Source organism: Pelodiscus sinensis, chromosome 1 (assembly GCF_049634645.1).
Source record: "Pelodiscus sinensis isolate JC-2024 chromosome 1, ASM4963464v1, whole genome shotgun sequence".
Taxonomy (NCBI): Eukaryota; Metazoa; Chordata; order Testudines; family Trionychidae; genus Pelodiscus; species Pelodiscus sinensis.
In genome coordinates, this window is record NC_134711.1 from 74,395,429 (window position 1) to 74,421,123 (window position 25,695).

Sequence of the window (25,695 nt, forward strand, 5' to 3'; positions counted from 1 at the left end):
CATGGCCACAACACACCAGCTAACTAACCAATGCTGATTTTTTTTCAATTTTTTTGTAAAAAGAAAAGTGTAGAGGAGGGATATGAAGGAGGTGTGAATATGTGCAAAATGTTTTCTTTTTTTCTTTTTTATATAAGTAGGCATGACAACTCTTTAGTCTCTAAAATCACCCATTCTGTTTCAGAAGTAACAAAGCTGGCAGATGGCTGACTATCTGAACAAAACCCTAATAGTTTCACTCCTCTTTATTTACCACCAGAAAGTTAATTTACTGGGGAAAATGGGGTTGGGGGTCAACCTAAATCATCATATTCAAAAATGAGTAAAAAAAAATTACTAGAACAGATGGCACTCATTGTCATGATTTGAAAACAGCTAAGGGTTATTGGTTTAATGTAAGTGTACAATTGCAAAAAAACCAGCAATATTTCAAACATGAGGAAATTAAAGTGAGTTCACAGTTACACAGTACCTGGGATGTGATAGAATTCAATGTGCAAACCACTTTAAACTAAACAGGATACCTTTCATATTCTTCTGGTGCTTTTCTGTGGCTCAGTCTGTTTGCAATGTTATAAAAATGCTAAATTAAACTCACACTGCTGTTCGCTTGATGTTTCATTTTGCCATCAATGTTGCAATTCCACATGTGCTGGCATCTAGTGTATTTATCAATGCCTAGCTTGGGACCGTTACCACCTTTTAGTTCTTTATCCAAAATAACAAGTAGTTCAGAATTTAAAGTCTTGTCTACGGGGGGATGTAATCTGATAGCTCTGATAGCTGTAGTTCAACAACTAGGGTGTGTCTAGACTACAGGGTTTTGTCTACAAAAGTGGACTTTTGTCGACAAAACTAGACCTGCGTCCACATTGCCTTTGAGTTATGTCGACATAACGTCGACAAAACTCAGCAATTTTGTCGACGTATGTAAACCTCATTCTACGAGGAATAACGCCTTTTATCGACAGAGTTCTGTTGATAGAAGGCATTATTGCATCTACACTGTCCTTTGCGTCCACACTGTCGACAGAACTGGATGCTTTGTCGACAGAACTGGATGTCGTCTAGACACGCTTTGTCGTCAGAAGCTTTGTCGACAAAAACTTCTGTCGACAAAACCCTGTAGTCTAGACATACCCCTAGTAATGACCTAATTCTCTTCCTGGATTATACTCTCATCACTACACATTTTACAATCCCACTCCCACAGTCTCTTCACATATGGAACACACAGCTTCTCTAAGAGTTCCCAATGCCAGAGTTTGCAAGACCAAGGCTGAAGGCTTTCCAGTATCCTCGTCTAGAAGGAAAGCATAGTGTCAATCTTCTCAGTATTATTCTTGCAGGCATAACTGCAACTTTGCCAACTGCTGCTTTGGAGATGATTCTATACAACCCCTGTATATATTACACAGTGGTTTGGGGGAACAGCCTGTCACCAGTTGACATATAATACCTTAGGGCAGGGGTTCTTAACCTTTTTACCTTCACACCGCTCCTGAAAGTGAACTTCATGTTTACACCCCCCCGGAAGCCATTTTGTGCACAGCCTAGCCCTGCCCCCTCACCTCACAGGAAGGTAAGGGGCGTGGCTAGGACTATAAGAACTCTGCCAGGGAGCTCAGTTGGGGCCCAGCCTCTGAGGGAGACAGAGGCCTGCCCGCCTGCCCGCCTGCCCGCCCGCCCGCCCGCCTGCCCAGAGCTCCTGGTTGATGAGGTTGAGACCTGGCCCAGGCCTCCCACAGCTGCCTTCCCTCAGGACAGCGAAGACTTTCCTGCCTGGGCCGTCGAGGCCTGGCCAAGCTGGCCAGCAGGGCAACACTTTGACCTAGAGGAACCCAAGGCTTTACTGGTGCCTGGTGATTCTGAGGACTGGCCTGAGCTGAAGGCCTGGCTCGAATCCTGAGGCCTGCCTGAACCCTGGGACTCACTGTGGGGTGAGTGAACCCTGTTACAATGCCTAAATGAATAATATGAGCTTTTTACTTTGAACCGTCTCCTAACAAATTTATGTAATATTTGAAGATGAAAGTCGGCAATGCTCACTTACTGTTATTGCAGTGTGTCATCACATAGGCCTGATTGATTCGCACTGCTCTTCTAGTGCGCTGATCTCTAGAAGTTAATAAGAAATTAATATTATAAACATTAATTATGAAGAAATCTATACTTTAGAATTTTATCCAGTGAGAAGGCAATTGTGATAAATTTACTGGGAGGCACACTAGGCACACCTCCCCTGTATCCCCTTCACACCTCCCCTGGGGAGGGTGCACCTCACTGGTTAAGAACCTCTCCCTTAGGGTATGTCTACTCTACAAAGTTAATTTGAAATAACAGCCATTATTTTGAATTAACTTTAATAGCATCTACACATACAAATTGCAATCTTGAAATAAATTCAAAATAGTGAAGCCCTTACTTTGAATTTGGTAAACCTCATTCTACGAGGAATAACACTGAATTCAAAATAGCTAATTTAAAATAAGCGCTGTGTAGACACTTATTTCAAATTAGGGGGCCTCCAGCCCTTCCCAGGGAGCCCTGGTGGCCACTCTGGGCACAACCAGGAAAACTCATCTGCTCCCCCCTCAGCCCTGGAGCCCTTAAAGGGGCAGTCTCTGGCCACAGTGCCTGGGCCAGTTGCCAGCGTGCCAGCACACAGACAGCACACCATGCACCTGGCACAGCAGGAGCCAGCCATTTGCTGCCACCCAGCCCTCCACCACTCCCCAGGACCAAGGTGGCGGCTCCCAGGAGCCTGCCAGTGGCCGCAAAAGGTGGATGCCTTCCTGGTCTACTGCGGGGATTGTGGGCCTCATTGAGTTTTGGGGGAGACCTCCAATGCCCACGATCTTCACACTAGGCACAGGAATGCAGCCATCTACAGCCACATGGCTGCCAGCCTAGCCACCAGAGGCCACATGTGCAGCCAGGACCAGGTGTGCAGCAAAATTAAAGAACTGCAGCAGGCCTATGCCAGGGCCTCCCAACCTGGGGCTAAGCCGGAGAACTACCTGCACTTTGAGACCCTGGACTGCATCCTGGGGGGTCAGATGGTTTGTGCCCTCCTGGTCGTCATTGACCCCAGGGCAGAGAGCCCTGACACAGGGGAAGAGGAGCAAGAGGAGGAAGACAGCAGCCAGGAGCCTGCAGGGAGAGTGCCCTGCACCCAGGACCCCCAAGTGGAACCAGAGAGCCCATCAACAGCCTCACCCGAGGCTGGGGAGGCCTCCACAAGTGAGCAACATCATGGTCCCCTTATGGGGGGCAGGGAGGGACAGGGAGCCCAGGGCCCATGCGTGTCGGCCTTGACAACCACAGAGCAGGTTGCAACCTGGGCATCTGCCATGCCAGCCAAGACTTGTGGCTCCAGCTGGGTGCCATGCGGGTACCCTGACCTGTTTCCCACATGTGTCTACACGTGAAGGCACATGACAGGCTCCTGACCCCAGGGAGAGACACTGCCCTCCCTCCAGATGCCCCCTCTACACAGAGGCAGGGCACATCTCCCCCGCCCCCACACACCAAACTATAGGCAGTCCAGGGTCTGGGATGAAGTCCTGGGCCAGCTCATGCCCGGGGATAGCAGGATGTGATAGTGCGGAGACCGGCCATCCTCGCCTTGCAGAGGAGGGCTGGGTTTCATCTGCTATATCCCCAGGGAGAAATCACCACTTCTCTTGTTTCACCACAGCTGTAGCACCTGCAAGTGCAGGATGGACCACACCGCCTGGACCCTCCACCCACACCTGGGCCAGCAGGCACTCCTGCAACCAGGAGGATTTCCAGAGGCAGCAGCAGCGGTTGCAGGGACGTCAGGTCTACAGCCAGGAGCAGTGGGTGCAAGAGGACCTGCAACTGCGGCGGGAGAGCTTGAGGGAGCTCCGGGAGCAGGGCCATGCCCTCCGTGAGCACCTGTAGTCCCTGGTGGACCGATTGCTGCCCCAGCCCCTGCGGCTGCCCCAGCTATCACTCCTCCTTCCACCTCTCCTTTCTAGACATTGCAGCATCAAGACAAGAGCAGGAATTAGGAGCCTTCTGAAGTTCTACTGTCCACAGAAATGGTATGTTTACACTAGCTCGTTAGTTGAAGCTACGTAGGCAAATGAGGGCAACCAGAGTTGCGAATGAAGCCCGGGATTTAAATATCCCGGGCTTCATTTGCATCTTCCCGGGCACCACCATTTTTAAATCCCCCTTAGTTCAAACTCCGTGCCCACAGCTACACGCGGCACGGAGTAGGTAGTTCTAATTAGGATCTCTAATTCAAACTACCAGTACTCCTCGTGGAACCGGTACCTCTTGGAAGGAGGAGTACTGGTAGTTTGAATTAGAGATCCTAATTCGAACTACCTACTCGGTGCCGCGTGTAGCTGTGGGCACGGAGTTTGAACTAAGGGGGATTTAAAAATGGTGGTGCCCGGGAAGATGCAAATGAAGCCCGGGATATTTAAATCTTGGGTTTTATTTGCAACTACAGTTGCCCTCATTTGCCTACCTAGCTCGAACTAATGAGCTAGTGTAGACATACCCAAATTGTCTAGAACAATCTCCCCTAGTAAGGATGTACTCCAGTTCCTCCTTGTCTTACAGGTAACAATATCACCTCAATTAATAGCCCATACATCCTCTGGTTGGGAGGAGCTTTAAATCTCATTGATAATTTGTTCTTATTTCAAGTTATTCTTTATCTCTACCATATTCATCTAAAGCTGTCTTTGAGACATACAAGTGCGCAACATCAAGCTCTCTTTTGGCTTATCGAGGGAGATGCCTCCAACTCCAATGATGGCAGTCAGCATAAAGTGAACATAAGAAACAAAGACCTTGTTTTAATTCCTTTACAAAGTTCATTAGGTATGGGCAAAAATGGTCATACAGGGAGGGAATAAAGTAATTTCTCTGAAAAGGGAGGCAGAAAACTGGCAAAATGCAAGAAGGGAAATGTAAGGGGAAAGGGTAGAAGGTAATCAGTATTACTGTATTGCTGCCCCCAAAGCATTCTTGTGACTTAAGGTCACAATAAAATCTCCAAGGGGACTGGCAAACTTCCCAAAGATTAATCACCAGAATGGCTTACTGTTTAACTTAAACAACTAAAACAAGCATCTTTGAATACTAACGTTAGTCCCTGCTCAGAATCCCTTCCTCTTTATTCAGGCAAATTGGATTGTTTTGATGATTTCCCGAAGTGAAATTCCTGTGTGTCATATATAAGTCTAGAATGATTCTTTACAGATGAATTATACACCTTTGAAAATGGAGATTTACTATATAGTAGAAATACTGAAAGACCATACATGAGCTGGAGGGATGTCAGAAAGTCAGCAGTTGAAATACCACAACGCTGCCACATCGTATAGTACAAAAAAACTCAGATAAAATTATATTTCAACTATATAACAGAGCCTATAATTGAAAATGTATTTGGCTTCATAAGCACACTTCACCGTAGAACAAAATGTTCCAGTTTTATAACAAAGTATTGTATGCTGCTTTTTTTGTTGTTGTTGGGTTTTTTTTGCTTGTTTACAGCTGACTGAAATATATTGGGCCAAAGAAAATTACTGACAAATATGGGGGAAATATAGATTTCGTCATATATGTTGAAACAAATACTTTTGTGGAATAATAAACTCTGATGCCAAAACTATAGCACTGACAGAAATATGGGTTGGTTGACTTTTTGAATTAGATAGGGACTTTCTGTCTGGTGAAGAAGGAATGGCTGGAAAAATCTGGAATCTTTTCTGTGGTAAGCAAAAGAAGGAATTGAACCTGTTTGGCTTTCTACTATGTATCCATCACCCTAATGGCGCCTTCCCTAACCAGTTGTTCCCTAACCAAGGAAAGATATCAGAGTATGCAAGTCCACAGTACTTTGTGGTTTACCACTGACTGTACAATCATCCACTGTGCACTTGGCAATACTCAAGATCCAGAAAGGTTTTTAGTGACTGTGCACTTACAGAAATAGAATTGTATGAATATATTAAGAGTATGTAACTTATTAGCAGCATTTAGTGATTATTTTTTTTCTCTTTGCCAGCTATTCAAGCAAAGGTCAGAACCTTCCCCCACCCATTGCCACCCCCCTTTGTACACAAAAAAGCCTAAATAAATTATTGAGACTTCCTTTTTCTCTCCAGCAGAGAATGGATGGGAGACGTGACCACTTTAGAGAGACACTGGGACATCTGAATTCTTTCTTTAAAAAAAAGAAGAAATTTAGGAAACCAGTAGAAACCTGGGAGAGTAAGGCCAAATATGGGTATAACCAGCAAAGTTTCGTTACATTCTATCAAAAGTAACTGTATGCTGTTTCACGGAAACATCAGACTAATTAGCATTATGTGGCTCATTAAACAGAAATCATAGCCTGGTATTGCCTGATGTAGCAATTATATAGCTTACTTATGAATTTCCAATTATTACTTTGAAGGCAGTCAAGTTCTTGTCCCAGAAATCTCTAAGAACATAGACCTATATTCAAACAAGCATGTTAGCCCTATGTACTACTTTGGGTAGTAACTTTTCTGTTCAGAAGATATAATGTAAACTCACAAGAGGAGGACATTATGTAGTCCATATCACTAAGGGTATGTCTAAACTACATGGCTCCGTCGACGGAGCCATGTAGATTTGTTGTTTTGGCAAAGGCAAATGAAGCCGCAATTTAAATGATCGCAGCTTCATTTAAATTTACATGGCTGCCGCGCTGAGCCGACAAACAGCTGATCAGCTGTTTGTCGGCTCAGCACGTTAATCTGGACGCTCCGCTGCCGACATCAAAGCCCTTTGTCGGCAGTCCCGGTAAACCTCATCCCACGAGGAATAACGGGGCTGCTGACAAAGGGCTTTGATGTCAGCAGGGGAGCGTCCAGACTAGCGCGCTGAGCGGACAAACAGCTGATCAGCTGTTTGTCGGCTCAGCGCGGCAACCATGTAAATTTAAATGAAGCCGCGATCATTTAAATCGCGGCTTCATTTGCCTTTGCCTGTGTCTAATCTACATGCCTCTGTTGTCAGAGGCATATAGTCTAGACACAGCCTAAGTGTTACACTAGGCTGCAATTTTAAATCTCCACAAACTCTGCTGTCTATGGAAACATCTATTTGGTCTTTCTTCAGAGTAAGGAATTTTGTTTAATTTGTTTCTATATAGCATCTGTTCTATGCCTGAGACCTGCTAATATGGACTCCTTTTCCCAGATTGGCAAATCTGCCTTTTAATGGACACATTGAGATGCCTCCAGCAATTGGTTTACTTAGTCTTACAGTCTTCACAAGTTCTTGTGCTTCTAATTCTTGCAAATACTTTCCTGACTTTCATGAAAGATCTAATTCCTTTGCTATTAGCTTCTAAAAATTATAAAGGGAGAGGCTTCAGAAATGTACAGTAACTGAAACTTCTGTAGTTTAACAGTATGCCCAAACTGTTTTAAACTGAGATAATGGCTTACTGCCAAATGTAGGTTCTTCAAGCACTAGATTGTAATAGGTCAGGGCCCTAGTGATGGGTAACCTTCTTTCCCCCTTTTTGTAGCTTTAGATGTAAGCACGTAGATGAGAAGGAATGGGCTATAAAAAGTGAAGAATTTATACATTTCATCAATGATATAGCCGGGAGAGTAAATGTATGTATCTTAATGGGTCATATTGGTGCACTGCTGAAAGAGGGCAGAGTTAAGGTTACACATGCAACTTTAACTGGGCAATTCCTGTTTTCCAGATGTCTGAGTTTTGCTCAACTCAACAGTCTACAGGGGCACAACATACCACCAAGGAAACTAAACTGTCTGTTAATGTAATTTTTGACATCTACATTTTTTAATTTGTCATCCTGCTTTTCTGCAACAAATATAGTCTTTCCTTCCCTTCTCACTGTCTACTCAAAAAGGGCTTTGAATAAGTTAGGCCAGATGAAACAAATACAAAACCAGTCACAGCAGATTCTGTGGAACTGGGACTGAAGGGACAACATGGAGACTGGGGCTCAGTTAGAACCAGATCTCTCATGCAGCACTTCTGAACACAGTGGTAACGCCTCTCACTTGCCAGGGCCATCCTGGAGTGTAGAATAAAGACATTCTAGTGGGAAACCAGCCCCAGGGGTCAGAGGAAGCAGGAGAAAATTTAAGGGGTAGCCTCAGCAGATTACATAGCAGAGGATGTTGAAAACAGATGATGTTACCATGCTGCCTTCTGCAGTTTTTATACTGTGCTGATTGACTATTTGATTCTTATATACTCTTCACTTCTGTCTCATTCCACATGGGCTCCATGCCCTCCTTCTCCCTTCTCTCCCTCTTCTACTTTGCCCTTTCCCTTCACTTGCATTCTCCCTGCCTTTCTCCCTGCCTTTGTTTTTCTGTTAGTAACTAATCCTCTCCTAACAAATCCTATTCCTAGAACTCAAAAAAAAAAATTCCATCTCCTCACCTCCTTTTTCCTATCGAAACTGTGGAAAGAACTAGTATGATAGTTCCAAACTAACGCTGTTCACTTCCTCTTCCTGCACTCCATTTTTGCCTTGTGTATTACTATGGTTATCTCTTTGGGTCAGGAAAAACCTACTACTCTGTACAGTGCGTAGCACAATGGGACTCTGCCATTGGTTGGCCCCTATATGCTACCATTATACAAATAATAATAAAACAGTAAGGAGGGTGTGGTAAGTATGAATACCCTCTTGGGTATTTATTGGTGCTAACCTTGTGTAGCTTTTACTTTCCCTGAATGTATTTATGAATAAAAGCTCATTCAGATGAACACGCATAAATGAACAGATAAAAGAAGTTGCAATACTGGTAGAATAAACCAGTCAATTTTCATTGGGATTTTCCTTAAAGCCGAAGTGAGTTAGGTGCTGTAGGATTTTGAAAATCTCAAGCTTTATTCTCAAGAATGATTTTTCCTCTGCTCACCCATAGCCACACAGGAGAGTTAATTGCTTTCCTCAGGCACAAATAGGGTCAGACATGTCTTGTACTACTTTGTTAGTTCAAATATAGGCACATTTCAATGGCTTTAAAAAAATCAGTGTAAAAAGAATGAGTGTTCAGCAGCAAAAAGGGCTCAGAAAGCATCCCATGGTCCTTAACAGAGCAAGTGGAGGAGCAGCAGAAGAAGCAACTTTGTAGAGAAAGTGCTTTTAAACTGTACCATATTTAGAGAAGGTGTGTTGCTTGGTGATGAAAAAAACAATCCATTTTGGTAAATATTTATCCTATCTCATGGCAAAGAAAAAATCTACATCATATGAAACAGTTAAATTGTAAACTTTTTTCAGTGGCTAGGAAATTAATTTTTAAACAAAAGTGCAGCAGTCAGAGCTGGTGGAAAAGCATGTTAGTAAAATATTTAACAATACGAGCTGGTCAATGGCTGGAAAAAATAATGTTTGCTTTTTAATATTGAATGTTAAGAGGCATTTGGCTGCCACAAAAGCAACATGTTAATACTATTTAACACTTAAAAGCCACTTGGCAGCTGGAAAAGAAATGGCTCATAAAAATGTTTCATGTATACAGCTGCACGCTAACAGGAGGGACCCACTCCTTCCACTCAGTGTTTTATGTTGTTGCTGCTCAGTTGACTGGAAAGTAACTTTTACAATATCTTTAAACCTTAAGGACTCTAAGTGGCAACAGCAGAATTCAAAGCATATGCCAAACTATGAATAACAGATTGAACAATGTTGTTTGATATATTGATTCATAGATTGGCTCCCCACCCTTTCCTCCCTCTTTCTTACCTTTTCAAGTCTGATTTTTGCTACTTTCATGCGAAATAGAAAACATAGCCCAACATTCTCTATAATGTTACCTGGTCACCACGTAAGCATGTTGCAAAAATAATGTTTAAAGTATATCCAAAAAACAGTGCTGGGTGGCTTCTTAAGCAAAATATTTCTCTGCTGAAAACCTGCTTTAAAGCATTTCAAATTGACCAGGATAAAGGCAATCTTCTGGTCAAGAAAATGAAAGATCTTGTATCCATCCTGAAGAGAGTTTTTCAGTTAATGTCACTTCAAGACACATTGTGTATTCCCCTAGCATCATCAAGAAAGTGACACGTATTTGCATTGGAAGATCTGAGAATTGTTTCATTTCCTACCTTAACAGCAGCTCATTGAGAAATAAGTACACTTGATGAGCCAAGCTCTGGCTATTCATACTGATACATCACAATGATGGGCTACTTGTCAGGTAAAGAGGAGGTAGGGGCATATGATTGGCAGGAAACACAAACTTACACACAGTGCATGCTCTTCAAGAAGGACAAAGCAATTTCTTTGAAAAATTATCATAATAAGCATCAGCCAGCAAAGAAAGAAGCAGAGGAGAAAAACTATGTATTATATTTCAGTTATCATCCATCTGGTAAGTGGTGACTAATTTTCACAGCTCATTTTGATGGGATCAAGTTCAAATAAGTATTGCTGGAAAATGTTTTGCTTAATGAAGAATGTTGGGAAATAAACAACATTTCAGGCAACTTGGAGATGAATTTGGGCAGCAGAGTCAGGGACAAATGGGATCCCTCTTGTGTTAGTGTAGAGAGCCCTCATACAAGAGAACCAATCAGGTTCTGTTGCATTGTGGTAGCAAGAAAAAGAAGGAAGGCTCTGGGAACTGGCTATGTAAGAACAGGCATTCCGTGTGAGGAACATTCCTTGTGAGGAAGGTGGCAACACAGGAAATGGGGACATTGCAGAGTGTGCTTCAGGGAGAAAGTCAGAGGGCTGGAAGATGTATATGGATAGATAAGTGGAAATTTTCCCATCATCCCAAGGATGACAGGAAAGTATCAGGGCCATGGGCTCTCTGAACAAACTGCAACTTTGTGTGTTTCACAAGTGGTCATGCCCTGTTTAAACTGTGAAAACTGACTGTTTCCAAGGATTTTTATACAGTCTTACTATGCTCCCTTCTGACTTTTAACTCTGAGTCTATGACTCTATTTACTTCTATCTTTTCAAAGTGTTGCACTGTTATTTAGCGATATAACTCCCCTTGTAGTTTGTGGATGTTGTGTGCCTAAATCCTGGCAGACAACCACGCAGCAATACAGGGTTATAATACTTTAAGAAAAACTTAGACTCTTTGTTGAGCACAGCCAAAACTGCTGGGAAATGCAAAAAAGGCCACTGGTAGCACACAGTGGATCTTAGAACAAGTTTACAAATCCTGTTAATTTGATATATAAAGACTTTATACATAATACTTTCAGAAAAGAATAGGCTATTACTGTGGGCTATGGGATCATCCCTATGCATGTCAGTAGGAAGTTAAAAAGAATGTCCACATAAGCATGTACTTACTTTTAACAACCATCTCCCAGAGAAAGGTGTTCAGTCATTCCTGGTTGCCTTAGGAGGCATCATCCATAGCTTTCTTAAAAGAGGTTGTTCTTGATACCAGGATTAGTGAGCAGGTCTGTACACAAGCAGCTGTTGCTGTTTGACTATGGAATGTGTATATACTTCTCCTGCCAAAAAACAAAACAGCAAGCTTAATGTGAGGTCAAATTGCCTCAAGCTTAAGGTGAGGTCAAATTGCCTCAAGCTTAAGGTGAGGTCAAATTATTTTCACATTTTTTTTCTTCCAATTACACAAGTAGTGAGAATTCCTTGCCACCGCTCCACCAACTGGTCTACTCCACAAACATTCCAGCACTTTAAAACACACGTTTCTTAGGTAGATCTGGAACTAAAATGAGACACACATAATGGCCATTCAATTATGTGATATACAAAGGATATTGCAGAGATGGTAAGCTGGTGATAACTGGTGTGAGCTTTTTGGCATTCAATGAAGCTATATTAATCTGTAGTAACTGAAGAGTTTGCCCGACTTTTGAAATGGTAGTTTCTGTGTGTACTAATCCCTCATTTGGAAATTTTCAGTCTCATTCACCTTCTTACCATAACAATTGTTTTCATGCTATTTTCTGAGCCACAACCCTGTTGCAAATTTCACACATGGAATGTGTGACCTGTTCCAACTCGTATGCTCATTTACTCAATTCTAATCACATGCACACAATGCCAGGGTGAACTTTGCTCCAAATGTCTACAAGTGATTTCATGTTGCAAGTGAATAACTATTAAACTGGCTTTTATTTGCCTTCCCAGCATTTTGCCTTCTCTGCAAATCTGTCATAATCAATTCAATAGTTTCATTGCACTTCCCCGAGTCATCATTACAGTGTGAGAATTGTACTTCATAAACACTTCTAATCATAAACACTTACCTTCCCATAAAATATATTCTCCCTTCTTTTTTTTTTGTAATTTACATATCTGAATTCTCTTGGCTACATAATATTTCTTGTGCAGTGATATTCTTACTGCCTGGTGCTATGTACTGCAAGTTGAAGAACTCTTTGCAATATTTAAGAACCTTTCACAGCTAATAGCATTAAACTGCTTTTTATTTTGTTTTATGATTTTCTTTAATGTTAATTACAGGAAACTGCTCTTGTGATTAATTTTGCATGGCCTTATTTTACTTGCAGTCTTGAAGCAGGGGTCTCCACTGAGATCAGCATTGAGATCTAAGTAGCACTTTACTTCAGAAGCATCCTGATTTCATTGGAACTATTCATTAAGTTGATATTCACCATGGGAAAGGATATCAGAATCTGACTCTAAAATGTGACATCTAAGATGTGAATCTTGGATTTTTAGACAGATAAGCACCCAAAGAAAGATTTCTAGAGCTATTATTAAATAATATTCTATGAAAAAAACAGATAGGATCAGATGCCTTTGGCAAGTCACTTTCCCAGTTTAACTTCCCTGTCCATTACTATATTCAGACTGATTTAAAACAAATTCTCAGTCACCATATCCATGGGACCAAAGTCTCCCTTCCCAAACAGCCTGAAGATATACCTGTCATTCCATCACCTATCCCCTTCTCTTCCAACCCCCTAATTCTAATAAAATGTAATATGCATCAAGTCTCAAGATGAAAGCAAAACTTCCATTCTCATAAAACATACTTAACTTTCTGCTTAACACTACTTTGTTCCACAACCTATGCTGTCCAGGGTCATCCTGTGATGTTGTTGGCTTTCTTCCTCAGGTCAACAGCTTTGGTCTGGTTCCATCACATCTTCCTATTGCTACCCTCTTATGACACTTCTGTCTCTTCTAATACAAGGGTATTTCAGGTCTCATTATATGTAGCCCCTAAAGAAAAGTAGTGTACCACTTGCCTGGCATAGACACTCACATCTCATTTTTCAGAAGACTACTTGCTCTTGACTAAAGATTTATTATGGGGATGAGGAGCTAGATCTTCTAGGGGAAATCAAAGATTTATCAGGTATTTTCCTCCTCCCATGTGATGAACATGACTGTTGTGGAGAGAATCTGTATGGTGTCCATATCGGAGAGAATAGTCTAGAATTAAATAAAGCGCTGAATGATTTAAAAATGGGTCCAGCTCCCAGATATGATAGAATTACACCTGAATTTATGGAACATCTGGATCCTCATGATTGGGGAATGGTTCATTTGGTTTTTCAACAGAGTTCTGCAGGAATCCAGGCTGCTTAGAATTTGGTGCCAAGCAAATGTCATCAAGTTGCTGAAACTACACTTGCCTTTGAGCTACAGACCAATTTCACTCTACGCAGCTGCTTAAGGAGCTTGAAGATCTGATTTGCAAAGAATTTCACCATCTGTGGAAAGTATACCGTCACCAGAGAAAGCTGGTTCTCGCCATGGTTGTAGTAGTACAAGTGATCGAGTACATGTGAACACTTACAACTTTCAGCAAAAATGGATTCCAAGTTGCAAACTGATCTAGTTTTCTTTCACCTGACTGAGGCACACAATACACTATGGCACATGGGCCTGCTAGTGAAATTGCCTAGAACTACGACAAGTGAGTTAGCATGTGGAATGGCTCTACTTTTGAGAAATTGACATTTCCTTGTCCATCTTGGTAGAACAAGTGCTTGGAGCCACCTGAAGAACTGCCTCCTGCAAGGAACAATATTACCTTCAATGTTATTCAATTTACATTGAATGTATAGCAGGCCTTGTAGATTTGTGTATGCAGATGACCTATTCCTCAGCACTCAGTCACACTCCTTTGACATACTTGAGAGTGTTCTGAATGCAGATTTGGTATCTATGTCCAATTATTTTCATCATTTGGTGGCTGATACTAAGTGAAAACAGGCTGTGCTGAGTATCTTCCACTTACATCATGCACAATCAGGCAGACAGCTGAACATAGGTCTTAGGGTTTAACAAATATTCACACACTTCCCACCCAGTTTATTTCGACATCACATTAAGGACTGCCATATACTGTGGCCATCTTACAAAGATGGCAACTAAGGTCAAAACATGTAAGAACCTGTGTGGAAAACTGGGCCAGTGTGGAAAATTGTGTGGAAAACTAGGCCAAAACTACATAGTGTGCCAACACTCACACATTACACACTTCAGCAATAGCATTCTGCTATGAAGCAGTGGAGTATTGTGCTAGAGTGTGGGCTCGCTCATCTCATGCAAAGATGACCAGTGGCCGAATTAATTTTACTATGTGGATAGTTTCAGGTACACTTAAATCTTTTCCTCTGCCCTGGTTACTGGTTCTCTGCAATTTGGCTCTACCTAGTGTTCACATAGAAGAATGTGCAGCAAAGCTCGTGATGAAATTGTATGATATGCCATATCTATTGTTTTTCTTCTCCCAAGAATTGTAGATTTTAACACTAGAGAGATCATTATGATTATCTAGCCTGCAAGATAGAGACCATGGAACTTCACCCGGCAGTGGACTCGACTTTCATTCTGAAACCAGACTCAATGGCTTTTCTATCAGGGGATGTCTGCACTACAAAGTTAATTTGAAATAACAGTAGAACTGACCACTTCTCTTCTTCTTCACAGCCGCACCACCTGCACGTGCAGGGTACACCACCCCACCCGGGACATGATCCCACACCCGAGGGCTCCGCAAGACCACTGCAAAAATGCAGGCATACCACGAGCGGCACTTGGCAGCCCTGCGAGGCTAGACCTACATCATGGAGCAGCACCAGCTCATAGAATGAAGAAAACAGGCCTTCTGAAAGAGCATGTTTTCTCTTCTGATAAAAAAAGCGGAAGAGCAAACGTGTTCCCTGGATGTGGTAGAGTTTTTCTGGAATACCTCCAGTATACTGGAAAACCCCGCAGTCTAGATGTACCTCTACAGTGAGTGTAACACACAATAAGCTCATTTAACAGCAGGGAAAACATAGACTTCCTCGATGTCCAAATAAAAGTTATACTAGTTCAGTCTCCTTTCTCACTTCTAAAAATTAGGTTTCAGTGAGACAATTGTCAATAGAAATGGTGGGCTGAAGAATTTCTACCTCAGCATCAGCCACAGATAAACACTTCTTTTGGAAGGCAAAAACTTTTTGCCTTCTCTGCATGGTGTCATAGCCATGTGGAATGCAGGTGAGTTAAAATGTATTGGAAGTCACGGTGAAGAGTTATTTATTCCATTTAGAAGAAAAGAAATGGGAAATGCACATTTTTCAATTCTCCGTTCTACGTTTTGCTTGTGTGAAGGGCATCATGAATGGATGGTTCTGCATTGGCTGGTTTTTGGTGATGTTTGCAAGTTCTCTGCAAGAAACTGCTGAAAACAATCTAGAATATTCTTAGTGGCAATTGACTGCTAATGAGACAACCTCAAGCACCCCTTTCCAGGCAATTTTCTTAGCTGCAGCCAATTGGAACTTCTTTGGATACCGGGTAGGTTAGATTACCAAGAGACACTGTGTTTCTAAGCAGGAGTCTCAAGGTAATCAGGTAATTTTAATATATTTCCTGCAGAAATCCTCAGTCCCTTCTGCAAAGACTTCTCTTTTTACAACCTATGTTTATTTCATAACCTGGAGAAATCACTTTATTTGCTTGGAATTCATGAGATAACCCTGCCGCTGCTCCCAGCAACACCTGCCAAAACTAATTTGATTGCTTTACATATGGAGTACAATTATAGAACTATCCACAAACTCAAAATGCAGCTAGTATTTTATACCACTTATAGTGCTGTTGCTCCAGTACTGATTATGGGTTTCAGGATGTGTAGGGAGAATGGGAAAATTACTATGAGCATTCTGAGTTGCTGCATGCTTTTCAGCATATTTAATGAAGCTAAGCCATGTGGTAAAGTACTAATTATGCAAATCTCTTCCTAATGCTTGTCATCTTTTTTTCCATAAATAGACCTGCCTAGATCATTCATAGCCATTTGTTTGTTATTAGTGCTTTTTTGTTTTCCCCATTCAGCTACTTTAACAAACCAAGAAGTTGACTGGAGTTATAGTCAGTCTGTATTAAACACTGTCTGTTTTGGTGAGGAATAATCAACAGAACTGATGCTTATTTGCATAACAGTGGAGTCAGATCTTGGATTCGGGTCCCATTGTGCTGGGGGCTGCACATAAACAATGAAAAAACTGACCCTGCCTTGAAGAGCTACAGTTTAAATAGACGAGGAAAGAGAGAAGGAAGGGAGAGGATCAAAAACAGACAAGGAATCACCAGATAACAATGAGCAATTATGATTCACATAATAAGTAAGAGTAACAATGCACTTGTTGCCTAGCCATTATTAAGTGTTTAGAACCTTCATGGAAAAGATGAGTTTAAAGGAGGAAGAGGTATATAACATTTGTGATTTTATGAATTTTTACAGGGCATTTTTCCCATGCATCAGGGACAGCAGGAGAGAAAGGACAAAAGTGTTGGAAGAAAACTGGACAGGCTAGAATTGTTGACAGAGCAGAAGCCAAAATAAGTAACTCAGCTGGTAGAATGGACAAACCAGGAAGAGCCTTAAAAGAGAAGAGATGTTTGTGTTCAAAGCTGTGGAGAATGGGGAAGTCAGTGGAAGGGGAATGCAAAGGCGGAGAACAGAGAAAGTTGAAAGCCTGGAAGATGATCCATTGCCTTTCTATGACGTTTCCCTGATCTTTTGTATTATTGCTGATATACTTTGTGCCACAAAGACAGTATAGGTTTTTAAACATATTAATTTTATATTCAAACTTGTAGCATTTTCAGTATTATTTTCTTGCTGATCCTAGACATTTTTTATTCTAGGGAGTTGCACACATATTAGATTATGTAGGCCAAACATGTTTGATTGACCAGAACCGTCTTCTTCACCTACCCACTACTAGCTCGATGTGACACCCTCCCACCTGCTTGGTTACAGGAATTCTCTGCAACTCTCCTCTCCCTTATACCAAGGCTTCCAAGTAACCCCCATTCCTATTCCTGCCGCATGTCAGGGTCCTCCATCAAAAGCTCCAACAATTAATATTAGCTGGGATAGACAGGGATGGTGTCCCTAGCCTCTGTTTGCCAGAAGCTGGAAATGGGTGACATTTCTCTTCCTCTCCCCATCCAACATACCAGAAGTCCCCAGCCTTCCACTCATGCCAAAGGTTCTGTTTGTTTGCATCATTCCAGAGTTCCTCATAATCTTCCCATGGTAAGTACTCTCTGTTTCCCACCCTTTCCTCCATACTTGAGTTAGTCACTACCTCCCATCCTAAGGGCTCTCTGTGCCCATGTTTGCTTCTTTCTCCCATGCTGGGGTGAAGTCCCCCTTTCTTCCTCACATCCTCCACCAGAAGCTGTGTGCATGCCCTGATTCCCTCACTTAACCATCTTTAGCCTTCCTTCTATCTGGGAGATAAGTCATTTGAAGGGTTAGTCTGTTACACAATGCAAAGTTGATGAGCTGACAAATTGGTATTTTTATGCTGGCAGGTGTTAACCAGTTCTTTGATCTTTAGAGCTACATGAAGTTGTAGTTGTGCTGGTCTGCAGGGAGACGGGGAGCAAAGCCTTGGAGCACACCCGCAGTGGGACAGCCCAGGCGCCCTTGGGCTGTCCCACTGCAGGCGTGCTCCGCGGCTTTGCTCCTGTCCCCCTGGTCTGCGGGGGGGGGGGGTGCAGCTAGTGCCCCCCCCCCCAGCAGACCAGGCTTTTCTTGCCTACCCCTGGGGTAGAGCAGCTGGGGGCTGCCGGGTTGGTCCCACAGCGCCGCTCCGGACCAACCTGGCAGCACCCCAGCTGCTCTGCTCCAGGCATCCTGATTCAGCCGCTGCTGGTCAGTTTCAGCAGCGGCTGAATCAGGACGCCTGGGGCAGAGCAGCTGGGGTGCTGCTGGGTTGCTCCAGTAGCGCCGAGGAGCTGCGCTACTGGAGCAACCCAGCAGCACCCCAGCTGCTCTGCCCCAGGCGTCCCCAAGTCAGCCGCTGCTGAAACTGACCGGCGGCTGACTACAGGAAGCCGGAGGCAGAGTTGCTCTGCCCCAGGCTTCCTGGAATCAGCCGCTGATCAGTTTCAGCAGCAGCTGACTTGGGGATGCCTGGGTTTCTTAAGTTGAATCTGTATGTAAGTCAGAACTGGCATCCAGATTCAGCCGCGGTTGAAACTGATCAGTTTCAGCAGCGGCTGACGCCAGTTCTGACTTACATACAGATTCAACTTAAGAACAAACCTACAGTCCCTATCTTGTACGTAACCCGGGGACTGCCTGTAACAATAATAACACTGTATGTGAGGAACATAAACTTAAAATATATAATAGGGGAAATATGAAAGATTATATTTCTTATGCACTTGATATGAAGTAGTTTATGTGCAGAATGTGTTTTTATTTGCACTCATTGCAAGTCACTGAGATACCCCCATCATAGATCAGAGCTATCTTTCAATGTCCTTTATAGTTCTGTAATCAGCTACATTTTATTTTCTTTAATATGGCCATAAACTTTCTTGTAAGAGGAAATAATTAGTTTAGGTGATACATGGATGGCTCTGTTGTGTCCTAAATTTAAAATGTCACAGGAACAATAAGTTTAAATCCTTAGGCTATGTCTAGACTGGCCCGTTCTCCGGAAGAGGCATTCAAAGCAGGCAAGTCAGAATAGGGAAATCCGCGGGGGATTCCGCAAGTAGGAATAAGAGATCCTCCAGAAAAGGGCTTTATTCCGGAAGATCGCGCCAGTCTAGATGCTCTTTTCCGGCTTTTCCCCAAGCCGGAAAAAAAGCTGCGGCCATGTTTATTTAAATCCTGCGGGGGATATTTAAATCCCCCACGGATTTCCCTATTCTGACTTGCCTGCTGTGCATGCTTCTTCCGGAGAAGGGGCCAGTGTAGACATAGCCTTAGTACTTTGGCTTCATTGTGAATGCTCTTAATGTCCACCAACCCCTGTTCCCAAAAGCAAATTTTGTCTATGGGTGATTGTTATTTAAGCTGATTCAGCTGAAGTGGATACATTAAAGAAGATCTTAGAGGATATTACTCTGAACTAAAAGACTGGCAGCCCATATGGTTTAAAAGCCATATCTCCCGAGATCTCTCCCAAAGAAAAGTGAAAGAGAAAAATCACACAATTTCTGGTTAACATTTGGAATCCTAGTTATTTTATTCAATGTTTGATTTTTGTTACAGGCTGGAGACCAACTGGCTAAGTAGCAGTTCTGTAGAAAAGGACCTGGGGTTTGCAGTAGATGAGAAGCTGGACATGAGTCAACAGTGTGCCCTTGTAGCCAAGAAGGCTAATGACATATTAGGCTGCATTAAGAGGAGCATTGCCAGTCGATCCAGAGATGTGATTATTCCTCTTTACTTGGCTCTGGTGAAGCCACATCTGGAGTATTGTGTCTAGTTCTGGCCCCCCCAATTAGAGGAAGGATGTAGATGCACTGGAGAGGGTCCAGCAGAGGGCAACCAAAATGATTAGGGGGCTGGAACATATGACCTACTAGGAGAGGCTGAGGGAGTTGGGTCTATTTAATCTGCAGAAGAGAAGAGTGAGGGGGGATTTTATAGCAGCCTTCAACTTCCTGAAGGGAGGTTCCAAAGAGGCTGGAGAAAGGCTGTTCACAGTAGTGATGGATGGCAGAACAAAAGGAGCAATGGTCTCAAGTTGCGGTGGGAGAGGTCCAGGTTGGATATTAGGAAAAACTATCTCACTAGGAGGGTGGTGAAGCACTGGAATGGGTTACCTAGGGAAGTAGTGGAGTTTCTATCCCTTGAGGTGTTTAAGTCTCAGCTTGACAAAGCCCTGGCTGGGTTGATTTAATTGAGATTTGTCCTGCCTTAGGCAGGAGGCTGGACTTGATGGCCTTCTAAGGTCTCTTCCAGCTCTATGGTTCTATGATTCTATGAATGAGAATAAAACTGGTTAGATAAAAACTTAATATTTGAATTGTGAACAACTCTAAAATAATGAAACCAATATCAAAGTGTTACTTTTAGGCTATGTCTAGACTGCAGGCTTCTTTCGAAAGAGGCTCTTTCGAAAGCATCTTTCGAAAGAGCCTCTTTCGAAAGATCGCGTCTAGACTGCAGGCGGATCTTTCGAAAGAGAAATCCGCTTTTTCGAAAGAGAGCACCCAGCGAGTCTGGATGCTCTCTTTTGAAGACGGCCTATTTACATTGAAGAATGCCTTCTTTCGAAAGAGGAACTTTCGAAAGAAGGCGTTCTTCCTCGTAAATTGAGGTTTACCGCCATCGAAAGAAAAGCCGCGTTCTTTCGAAATAATTTCGAAAGAACGCGGCTTGAGTCTGGATGCAGGGGAAGTTTTTTCGGGAAAAGGCTACTTTTCCCGAAAAAACCCCTGAGTCTGGACACGGCCTTATAGTGCCATTCACATGAAATTCTTGTTTGCCCTGTAAAATCTAAATCTGAAGCTTGCAGAAGGGCCGACATGCTTCAGGTTTGAAACAGAGAAATTCAATAGAAGAAATACACATTGGGGTAGATTAGTGGTACTGAATCCACTCCTGGAGGCTGTGTCTATACTGGGCCACTTATTCTGGAAAATCAGCTGCTTTTCCGGAATAAGCTGCGAGCTGTCTACACTGGCCCTTGAATTTCCGGAAAAGCAACAACGCTCTACTGTACAAAATCAGCCGCTATTCCGGAAAAACTATTCTGCTCCCACTCGGGCATAAGTCCTTATTCCGGAACACTGTTCCGGAAAAGGGCCAGTGTAGACAGCCCAGTAGTCTTTTCTGGAAAAAAGCCCCGATCGCGAAAATGGCGATCGGGGCTCTTTTCCGGAAAAGCGCGTCTACATTGGCCACAGATGCTTTTCCGGAAAAAGGGCTTTTCCAGAAAAGCAGCCTGCCAATGTAGATGCTCCTTTTCCGGAAAAACTGAAAACGGAATAGTATTCCGTTTTAAGCAGTTCCGGAAATTCATGCCAGTGTAGACACAGCCGTGACCTTTACAGACCCACCAATAGGGCCACCTGCCTGACAATTCAAAAGGGTCTGGAACTCTCAGCTACTGCCATCAGCTATCAGAGCACGAAATGGTGTGCTTCAGGTGGCACTAAAAGGTGCCAGGGGCACAGTGAAGTCCCGGTAGCACTGAGGACTGTCTGCTCCCAGCCTTGTGCCTTGTGGATGAGGTCCCACCCCTTCCAATAGCATGAATCCTTCCCCTCTCCATACACTCTTTGCCCATGAGTTTGTCAATTCTGTCAGCCACCCTGGGCATTTATTAGTTCCAATGTCAAATCTATTTGCCTGATATTTGTAGATTCTACATCTGTTTAATCCATATTGTTTTATGAACAGTGGGGGGAAATAAATATATATCTATATCTATGTCTATATCTATATCTATAATATTCAAATGTCCACTGGTTTCAGAGATCCACTAATCATATGTTGAGCCATCTTGGGCATTTAAAACCATGTCACCCAAAATAAGAGGAACTCATGAGAAAGTGGGCCTGGGTCAATGGAATTTTTGCCCAACAAAGAAAGAATAAGCACCACAGGATTTAGCCCTGTATATGTGAATAGTAATTCAATGACTACTGTATTCTAAAGAAAGAATGTGTTTGTCATTGTTCTGCTTGAAGTTCTCATCTGCCACTCTTATTGCTACAGCACATAACTACAGGAAGTCCCCAGTTTGCAAATGAATTGTGTTCCAAAAGGCATGCAGCTCATTTATTGGAGCACCTGGCCTCCTTCTAAACTTCATGGGATTTTGTTGATCAAATGGTCCTGAGAATTGATCCAAGTGTCTTATGGCACTTGCTGATTTTAGCCTGATTTGAGGAAGAGACTTGTCCTGGGAGCAAGGACCACAAACTCAGCATGACTCATGTTCCACTGCCTCATTTTATAAAATGGAAAGAGGGGGGCTCAAAATAAATTCAAGTAGGGAAATATTTTTTCCATAAATAAATATACTTCTACTGAAGAAAAGGGAATAGGAGAAATTATCAGCAAACCAGACATTTGTTCCAAAAACATACTCTGCTTTCATTTAATCAGAAGCAACATGATTTGTTTGGTAGTTGGTATTCCTTTGTGCAATTTTTTTCTGGGCTCCTCTCCATAGATGGTGAATATTTTGTATTACAGTTTTACCATTGACAATGTAAAAAGGCTGATTTAAGAAAGAAAGAAACACAACCCCAATAAACTTGTTGGCAGAATTTTGAGAGCTAAGCTGAAATCTATGAGCTTTCTTTCTATATTTCAGCTGGAATGGGACAACACTTGTCCAATCTATAGTATCTATTCTGTCCCCAGTGAGTTTATAACAACATTCCCACTCAAAAAAATAAATCCAGAGGTTAAGTTCTAAAAATGAATCTCTGGCTTCATTCTTTTTCCTGTATAAATATAAATAATAAGTGTCTTAAACTGTCATACAGAACTTATATATTAGCACTGCACTGGTTGGGTGGAATGGCCCAGTAAAATATAAAATAAGAGATTTCAGTTTATGAAACAAACTTACTGAAACAGTCTATCTTCTTATTTTGGAATATAGAAATGTATATACTGGATTTGCAGTTTATATCCTCTTCACTTGTAAAAAATAACAAAAAAATAGATGTAAAATATCTCTGGTAAAGAAATCTTGAAGCAAAAGCTTCTTCATTGACTCCATCCTGGATTACAAATAAGATTGATTGGAAGAGCCAGGGGTATGTCTACACTAGCTCATTAATTCGAGCTAGGTAGGCAAATCAGGCAACCAGAGTTGCAAATGAATCCCGGGATTTAAATATCCCCTGCTTTATTTGCATGTTCCCATCCGGCCGCCATTTTTATATCCCCCTTAGTTCGAACAAACTGCCAATGGCTACACGCGGCAATTTAAAGTTAATCTGAACTATGTCCTTAGTTCGGATTAACTATTACACCTCATTGAATGAGGTGTAACAGTTAATCCGAACTAAGGACTTAGTTTGGATGAACTTTAAACTGCCGCATGTAGCCGCGGGCAGTTCGTTCGAACTAAGGGGGATATAAAAATGGCGGCCGGATGGGAACATGCAAATAAAGCCCACGGATATTTAAATCCTGGGCTTCATTTGCAACAACGGTTGCCTGATTTGCCTACCTAGCTCAAATTAATGAGCTAGTGTAGACATACCCTTGGAGTACTGTATGTTATGTTGTGCAAAGATGGCCAAAAGGTATTGAAGAAGATTTCAAATTCTTCCATTTTTTCAACAGTGCTAATGATATGATCATATCTTGATCATAAATATTAAGTGTTACCAGAAGGCACTATTATGCATAGTATTCTATGTTTGGTTTTTAAGCCTGCAAGAAAATTTTGACTCTTGAAAAGATATCCTGGGTTATTGTTGGTTTGGAGTTATGCCAGGTTTTAATGTGGAGACATACTCAGAGGTTGGAGAGCTTTCTCTAACCAGTTGGGCTCTGACTAGAGACAATTTTTGAGGCAGTGTCAGGGCCAGGACATGGGCAGCCTATATGCACCAGCTAGTTACCAAGTTGTGGCCAGGAGACAATTTGTGGGGTTGGAATACCAGGAAGTCAGGGTAAGGCACCATGTTGCAGGTGACAGGCAAGTGGAGCAGTCAGGGTCAAGCCATATCCGGATACTAAAAATTCAGGGTCAGGCACCAGGTTACAGACAGGAAGCAACTAGTGGAGTCAGAGATGTATATGCATCAGAAGCCTTAGTCTAGCATTCACAGCAAAGAGAGGTCTGGAATAGAAGCAAGCAGACCTTCTACAATACATCATTGCTTGGGCACTTCCCCCATGATGATTTCCTTCTTGTCTGCCGGCAATCAGAAGGCTTCAGGGAATGACATTTAGGTTCTGCCCCATTAGGTGGTACTTCCTGCAGCATCCAACTTCTCATGGTCTGTCAGCCGACGGTCAGGGCAGTGAGTCCCTTATGACCGGCTGAAGTTCTTTTAAATTGTGCTTGGTTCTGTTACAGCAACTGAAGGAGTCAGGTTAAAGCTTAAACAGTTACTATTTTATTGTTACAGGGTAAACTTAGTTGTTAAATGCTACTACTGTGTTACAGATAACACAGCCACTACAAAGGACAGGACAGAAATTACACTAATAAGCCACTTACAGGTACCATGAAACCCTTTTGGTTCTCTGAGCTCTTATTAAATGCATGCAAAATACACATAGCAGGTATATATTCTCACCCCTGCGTTCCAGACTTGGCGTGGCCAGCGTCTTTCTCTCAATCCCTCGGGAAGAAGTAGGGCGAGGTTGGGCATCCCACAGACCTCGGGAGACAATCAATACCTGCCAGCAGGTATAGATGATTGGAGCTCAAATGGGGTGGGCTGCTGAACCTCTTTTATACCCCTTGGGTCATGTAGGCTTCTTCCTGGGCTCAAGTGGCCAATTAGGAAAAATGGCTTTGAATGCCAAGTTTCCCACGAAGGGTGTAAAGCATAATTTACACCTGGGAAAATGCAGACAATGGGCACCTCTGGTATGTGATGGGCGAAGATTCCTCTCCTGGGACAGTGCAGGCGTGTCAATTACTGGTACTAGCCATCAGGGCGACGGGAGGCCCCGGGTCGTCAGCTAGCCCATTTACTGTCTGGTTTCTGTTTATGGTAGAGTCAGGGACAGGCAGCACACCTGTGTTCCCAGGGCATCAAAGGCTGACTGCCTTTCTCTTGCTCTCTGGGGGGGGGGGGGGAACAAGATGGGGTTTGTGGAAAAACAAGATGGGGTTTGTGTCTGGCTACAGGGTCCTTCAGCGGAAACCCAGAATGAGTTCCTAATTTCAAAGCAGAAGTATCAGAACCACAGAACCCCTGTAGAATCACGTTCTAGTCCTTTAGGTTCTTACAGACATTGTCAATCCCAGGGAATTAGAATTGGTGCTGGACTGAGACTCTTAGAAGAAGAGATACACCTGAATGTTGTTTGACCATCTTGTTTCAAGATGGTGTATGTGTGTAAATAAAGTGAATTACATTTACAATACACTCAGATTCTGCATCACTGATTTTTCCTCCATTGGGAAGCCAATCTGCAAACTGTCATACATCTGCAATCTTTCAGCAAAGGGATGATTTGGGGAACCAGAAGAAGGGACAAAACTATGCTTTTCTAAGACAGTTATATTTTCCTGAAAAGCAATAAAGAAATGTAGAGGCAGAAGTGAAGTGAGCAGAACTTGAAATATAATATCAGTTCAGGGCTATAAAAGGAGAAAAAGTAAAATAAAATTTTACTACTTCAGTGATGATTCTGCAGTGACAGAAGATCCTGAGATACTCCGCTGCAATTCAACACTATAGCAGCAGCAGTTTTATGGTACTGAGTCACCAGATGTGGCTAGCAACAAATGGGACCAGAC

General features: G+C 42.6%; 1 long non-coding RNA gene across 1 annotated transcript in view; it reads right to left on the reverse strand.

Moving 5' to 3' along the window:
• Positions 1–25,695, reverse strand: part of LOC142829975 (uncharacterized) — a 45,438-nt gene that overhangs the window by 11,047 nt on the left and 8,696 nt on the right. Inside the window, exons 2-3 of the long non-coding RNA XR_012904956.1 lie at positions 11,333–11,499; positions 2,054–2,118 (exon numbers count right to left, since the gene is read on the reverse strand). This is a non-coding gene — a long non-coding RNA (uncharacterized LOC142829975). The remainder of the gene's footprint in view (positions 1–2,053; positions 2,119–11,332; positions 11,500–25,695) is intronic.